Consider the following 7,336-nt stretch of genomic DNA (forward strand, 5'->3'; position numbering starts at 1 on the left):
CCTGGCACAGTGGATTAAGGATCCAGCATAGTAGCCGCTGTGGTGTGGGTCACACCTCCAGCATGGATTCGATCCCTGGCCTGGGAACGTCCATATGCCATGGGTGAGGTCAAAGACAGGAAAAAAAAAATGTTTTTCCCAGCCAGGGTTGCAATCTCTGGAAGAGTTCTAGAAACCCTTCAGCTGGGACCCAGGATCAGTTGGTGCCCTCCCCCTCCCCTCTCTAGGTCAGTGTTTGCTCTGATCTCAGACTTTCAGGAAGCTGCCAGCTGACAGCCTGGCTTCTTTTTTTGGAGAAGTCTGGGATTTAATTCTGCAGACTCAGCTCATTTGGGGTGTAAACACTGTAAACATCCTGCCTCTTGGCCATGCTGCCCAAAGTTGAAAAATGGGCATCAGAGGGAGTGGTTGGCAGGATGGAGGGGACCATGACAGGTGCCCCCGACCCCATCCTGAGATGACTCAAACACTGCCTGGGGATGCAGGGCCCTAACCAGAGCAGGGACCGAACTTGGATTCTGAAGCCCCTGGTCCCACCTGCCAGCCCCCATTTCCTGGCAGTGCTCAGACTAACTAGTCCTCCAAACATAGCATGCCTCTTTGCCTCTTCTTTTTTCTTTTCTTTCTTTTCTTTTTTTTAGGGCTGCATCCACAGCATATGGAGATTCCCAGGCTAGGGGTTGAATCGGAGCTACAGCTGCCAGTCTACACCACAGCCACAACAATGCAGGATCCAAGCTGTGTCTATGACCTACACCACAGCTCACAGCAACACTGGATCCTTAACCTACTGAACAAGGTCAAGGATCGAACCTGCAACCTCAGGTTACTAGTTGGATTCATTTCTACTGTGCCACAAGGGGAACTCCTTATGTCGCATTCCTAACCGGCTGAGCCATGACGGGAACTCCCTATAACATGCCTTGTCACACCTCCAGGCCTTGGCACTGGCCTTACGTTTCCCCTTTCCTTGCCCACCTGGAAAATCCTATTCTTCCAACAAACTTCATCGTTATCTCTTCTGGCGCCTTCTCCTCTGCACGTCCCCCCCGACCGTGTCATCCCAACAGGACCTTATCTCCCCATAGCAGAGGATTTATTTATGTGTCTGCTTCCCTCACTGATCCATGGGCTTCCTGAAGACAAAAAGTCTGCGTTTTTTTTGTTTTTTTTTTTTTGTCTTTTTGTCATTTTAGGGCTGCACCTGCAGCATATGGACATTCCCACGCTAGAGGTCCAATCGGAGCTGTAGCCACAGGCCTGCAGGGATCCAAGCCGCATCTGTGACCTACACCACAGCTCACAGCAATGCTGGATCCTTAACCCACTGAACAAGGCCAGGAATCGAACCCATGTCCTCACGGATCCTCGTCGGGTTTGTTAACCACTGAGCCACAATGGGAACTCCCAAGCCTGTCTTGTTTATCACGGGTTCTCAAGGTTCTGGGGCAGCCTGGGCACCGATCGGGCAGAAATGGAAGGGAACAGGACACCACATCAGACAGCACAGGGCCTCGGAGACTGCGGGAGACGCCCATTCTCCTCATCTATTCTTGGCCTAAACAGCTTCTCTCATCTGGCCCCACAATGGCCAGAGAGCCACTCCCTGCGGAAACCACAGCTTGGGGTGGAAGCCTCCTTTCACAGCTTTCTTAGGACCAGGCCCACTGGCCCTGGAAACTGCCTTAGTGTTATTTAAACTGCAGACCAGGGTCTCTGGGCAGCTCAGGCCCGGCCTTGGTGGGGCGGAAGGTGACCGGGACCAGGAGCGTGTAAGAGCGTCCCTTCCCCAACTGTCCGTGGGGGGCAGACGTGTGGTTCTCTCTCAGCAGCTTCTTGCTGGAGTGAGAAAGAACAAGGGAGTGAAGGTACTCAGTCACCTGAGCCTGTATTTTTTTTTTTTTTTTTTAGGGGCCACACCTGCGGTATATGGAGGTTCCCAGGCTGGGGGTAGAATTGGAGCTGCCAGCTTACACCACAGCCACAGCAATACCAGATCCAAGCCACTTCTGTGAACTGCCCCACAGCTTGTGACAACACTGGATACTTATCCCCCTGAGCCAGGAATCGAACCAGCATCCTCACAGATATTATGCCTGGTTCTTAACCCCCTGAACCACAGTGGGAGCTCCCCGAGCCTATATGTTTCTGTTTGTGGGTTTTTTTTTTTTTGTTTTTTTGTTTTTTTGCTTTTTAGGGACACACTCACAGCATATGGAAGTTCCTAGGCTAGGGGTTGAACTGGAGCTACAGCTGCCAGCCTACGCCACGGCCATAGCAACGCCAGATTCTAACCGTGTCTGTGACCTACACCACAGCTCACGGCAATGCCAGATCCTTAACCCGCTGAGCGGGTCCAGATATCAAACCCACAACCTCATGGTTGCTAGTCGGATTCGTTTCCTCTGTGCCATGACAGGAACTCCTATGTTTCAGTTTTAACATGGAGATAGCTTTGTCCTGATTTGAGGCCAGGGTCCTCAGAGGCCCAGATAGCAGGCTCCTGGCCAGGCCTAGCTATTTCTGGAGGGTCTCTTCTTACCCCAACCATTTCTCCCAACCCAGACCTGCTGTCTATAGAGTGAGGCTTCTTCAGAAAGGTTGCTGGAGTGCTTGAAAGCCCTGGGATTGGAGTTCCCGTCATGGTTCAGAGAAGATGAATCCAACTAGTATCCATAAGGACCCAGGTTCAATCCCTGGCCTCGCTTAGTGGGTTAAGGATCTGGCATTGACATGATCTGTGGTGTAGGTTGCAGATATGGCTCAGATCTGGCATTGCTGTGGCATAGGCCAGCAGCTGTAGCTCCAATTTGACCCCTAGGCTGGGAACCTCCATATGCTGTGAGCACGGGGCCCTAAAAAGACCAAAAAACAAAACAAAAAAAAAAAACAAAAAACAAACCAAAAAAAAAAAAACGGAAGAAGAAGAAGAAAGAAAAGAAAAAGCAAGCCCCGGCATCTTTACTTGAGCTGCTGTCTGCATCTTGGGAGTAGAGGAGTTTCGGCTGCTGGCAGACACTCTGCCACAGTGAGCAGCGTGTTTTTCTTGGTGTCTCAAAGGGCACTGCCTTGGTGTTCTCACCACAGAAACCAGAGCCTGAAATAGACATGGGGATACCTGAAAAAGTCACCCAGGTTTCAGCCCAGTGTGGTCTGTTTGTGGTCAGAAAATATTTACAGAGTGTTGGGTGTAGCACTGAGCCTTGGGGAATGCAGGGGTGACAAGCCGTGGGCCTGCCCTTAAGCAGCCCACAGCCTCCCTCGTGGACGGAGAAATGGACAAACACTGAGCCCAGGCTGCTACAGGAATTCAGCAGAGGGGGCCTGACCTGGCCAAGCTTGGGTGGAGGCCAGTACAGCAAAGACCGCCTGGTGAAGTGGACATCTCAGCAAAGACGAAGCCTGGAATTCGGGGGTGGGGGGGCACACGCCATGTGCAGAAGCCCAGGGTCAGGCGAGAACCTGGCCCATTTAGGGGAATTACAAGTCATTCAAGATCGCTCGGGCCAGAGGAATGACACGAAGCTCCAGGTTGTGAACCACACGAATGTACGTAAAGTGCTCGGCACAGCCCACGGTGAAACACTGAGCTGCGGTCGCTCTCCTTACAACTCTAGGCTTGCAGGCCAAGTTAGAGGCTTGGGACTTTATTGCACAGACATTCAAGGGTTTTTTTGTTTTGCTTTCTCTTCTTATTTTACAGCTGCACCTGCGGCATATGGAAGTTCCCAGGCCAGGGGTCAAACCAGACCTGCAGTCGCAGGCTTACGCCACAGCCACCGCAATAGCTGCAACTGTGACCTAGGACAACACCAGATCCTTAACCCTCTGAGCGAGGTCAGGGATCCAACCCGCATCCTCAGGGACACTGTGTCGAGTCACAACAGGAACTCCTGTTTGTGTACTATTCTTAAAAGAAAAAGGGTTATGGAGTTCCTGTCGTGGCGCAGTGGAAACGAATCCGACAAGGAACTACGAGGTTGCAGGTTTGATCCCTGGCCTCGCTCAGTGGGATAAGGGTCCAGCATTGCTGTGAGCTGTGGTGTGGGTCGCAGACACAGCTCGGATCTGGTGTTGCTGTGACCGTGGTGCAGCCCGGCAGCTACAGCTCTGATTAGACCTCTAGCCTGGGAACCTCCATATGCTGGTGTGGCCCTAAAAAGACCAAAAAAAAAAAAAAAAAAACTAAAAAATAAAAGGTTTAAAAAATAATGGGGCTGGTTCTAGGTCGTGGAAATGAGGATGGAGAGAAGGGATGAGGACTACATGGGGAGGAACAAGTCTGGGGAGGCAGATGAAGAGCAGTGTTTTACCTTCTAAGGTAGAGAAACGTGCCAATATTGACATGGAAACATCCAGGATGTTATTTGCACAGACACGTCACTTGCCCTGGGTCCAGATTCCCTTCTCCACAAGACAGTGAAGCAATGCGGTTTTAGGAACCAGTCTTGGGTTTTGGTGTCAAGAACTCTGGGCTCAAAATCCCAGTTCTCAGGCGTTTCCGTTGTGGCTCAGGGGAAATGAATCTGACTAGTATTCATGAGGGCGCAGGTCCGATCCCTGGCCTCGATCAGTGGGCTAAGGGTCCAATGATGCTGTGAGCTGTCGTGTAGGTCACAGACACAGCTTGGATCCCAAGTTGCTGTGGCTGTGGTGTAGGCTGGCAGCTACAGCTCCTGATTGAACCCCTAGTCTGGGAACCTCCATATGCTACAGGTGTGGCCTTAGAAAGATGAAAAAAAAACAAAAACAAAAACCCAAACCCAGTTCCCTTACTTCCTGGCTGTGAACCTGTGCAATTACTTCGCCCCGCCCCCTCTCCCAGCTTCAGTTTCCTCATGGGTAGATTTGATATAAACATTTCTACTCTCAGGGGTCTTATACTTTACACATGGTAAAGCTGGATATGCACTGGGGATGTTTATGGCTTTGAGAATCAATTCAGAGAACCTAAACTAGGAATGAGAAAATACATTCAAAAATAGCAAAAATAGGTAAAGATTTTTTTTGTCTTTTAGGGCCATACCCATGGCATATGGAGGTTCTCAGGCTAGGGTCGAATCCGAGCTACAGCTGCCAGGATACACCACATCCACAGCAACACCAGATCAAGCCGCCTCTGCAAACTATACCACAGCTCATGGCAATGCCAGATCCTTAACCCACTGAATGAGGCCAGGGATCAAACCCGTGTCCTCATGGATACCCGTTGGGTTCGTTACCGCTGAGCCACAACGGGAACTCCAAGAATAGGTAACGATTGCTGTATACCCTTTACACTCCAATGGAAGGAACTAGATGGCAAGCCTGTAAAACTGGGCATTCTGTAGGTCTAGAGTGACCATATAATTTATTGTTCAAACCACTGCCCTTTTGAGAAAGGAGGCAATATTAATAATTATGTCGGGGAGTTCCCATTGTGGCTCAGTGGTAATGAACCCAACTAGTATCCACGAGGTTGCAGGTTCAATCACTGGCTTCACTCGGTGGGTTAAGGATCCTGCATTGCTGTGACTGTGGTGTAGGCCAGCAGCTGCAGCTCCAATTCAACCCCTAGCCTGGGAACCTCCCTATGCCACACCTGTGGAGAAAAAATGTATGCCAGCACAACAGACATAAATCAAGACTGTCCTGGGCAAAGCAGGGCATGCAGTCCCCCAGTGTCAGTCTGAAGTGGGGACCTGGATCTGATTTCCTGTCAAGCCTCTCAGGTGAACAGTTTTCACTGTGAGGGCAGGATCACTGCACATCCCGTGCCTTTATGGAGCTGGTTTATTTCTAGAAGGTTCAGATCTACTTGGAGCAATTTCCCCAACCCCATGAGGTGATAATAGCTAACATGTATTAGTGCCAGATACAGTCCTGAGTACTCGGCAGTTAATTCACACCAAGCCTTTATGAGGTAGGCGGATTTGTGGTCTGTTAGAGGAAATGAAAACTTAGATGTCAAGCAGCTCCTTCAAGGCCACACATCTAGGGTGGAGGAGCAAGAGTTTGATCCCCGTTAGACTGATGGGAACCCTAGTTCTGTTCACAATACTGCCTCGGTTTTGTTTTGTTTTTTTCCCCTACTGTCCACACCTGCGGCATATGCAAGTTCCCAGGCTAGGGGTCCAATCAGGGCTAGCTACCAGCCCACCCTACAGCCTCAGCAACACCAGATATGGGCCCCATCCACGACCTTCTTTAGCTTGCAGCAACACTGGATTCTTAACCCACTGAGTAAGGCCAAGGATTGAATCTGCATCCTCGCAGATATTAGCCCGGGTCTTAACCCACTGAGCCACGGGTTTTGTTGGCACTCCCGTTACCCCACCAAGTTGCATGGACCAGGCATCAGGGACACCCGGGGAGGCCCAGTTGGGGTAACTGCAGCCTCTGGCTCCACGTGGGAAGCACAAGGCGAACAGCAGGTGGCAAGCTTGTCTTCCTTCCTCTCAGGCTTTCTTCTTCTCAAGCTTTCACTGGGAGGTGAGTTTACTGGGGAGACCAGGAGTGGAGCTAGTGAGTACTCTGCCAGACCTTACCAAAGAATCCGGCAGGCCGCTGGGCACGGGGCACCTAGTGACTGCCAGTCTCCTGCTAGGCTAACTTTTGTGGCCGGTTTGAGGTCTCAGAGAGGTTTTGTGCTGCAACTAGCAACCACTGATGTCAGAGTTAGAAAGTCCTCTGATGCATTTAGCTTATTACAATTTCCTAACTTTACCAAAAGCTTTGTTACATGTCTCCCACATATGGTTGTTTTGAATTTCTTCTACGCAGGGGCTCTTAAAACTTGTGCAGCCTTATTACGGGAGAAGGTTCGATGTGCATGCAGCTTGGGTATGGGAAAAGGTTGGAAAACATTCTTTCTGAACCGAGAACCAGAGAGGGCAAGCGATCGGCCGGAGGCAGCAGAGCCGTGCGGGAGCTAGGACCCAGGTTCCTCCATAGGTACAGAGCCTACGTCATCAGGACTCCGCCCTGAGGGAGGTATCTGGGCCGAGCCCCCCGCAGGTTCCAAACCCACCCCACGCCCCCTGGTGCGCACACTCAATCCGACGCAGCCAGCGCACCGCCCACCCAGGTCCGCTAGCACCAGTGGGTGTGCTCGCGGGGGAAACTGAGGCAAGGAGCGTGCTTGTGAGTGCGTTCCTTCCTCAGTCCACGCCTCAGGGCCCGCGAAGCTGCCCTCCTCCACCCTAGACCTGCATGAAACAGCAGGGAAGAACGGAAGGAAGGGGAGGGGGGCCCAAAGCGAGCAGGGTCCAAGGAGCTGGCCGGTCCTGCCACACTCAAGATGGCGGAGCGGCAGCGGCGAGGTCCCTCAGAGGCGGTACCAGCGCATGCGCAGCGC

This window comes from Sus scrofa, chromosome 17 (assembly GCF_054392235.1).
Source record: "Sus scrofa isolate SSC_HxYL_T2T_F1_AM1 chromosome 17, Sscrofa_HxYL_maternal_Yorkshire_Landrace_v2.0, whole genome shotgun sequence".
Classification (NCBI taxonomy): Eukaryota; Metazoa; Chordata; class Mammalia; order Artiodactyla; family Suidae; genus Sus; species Sus scrofa.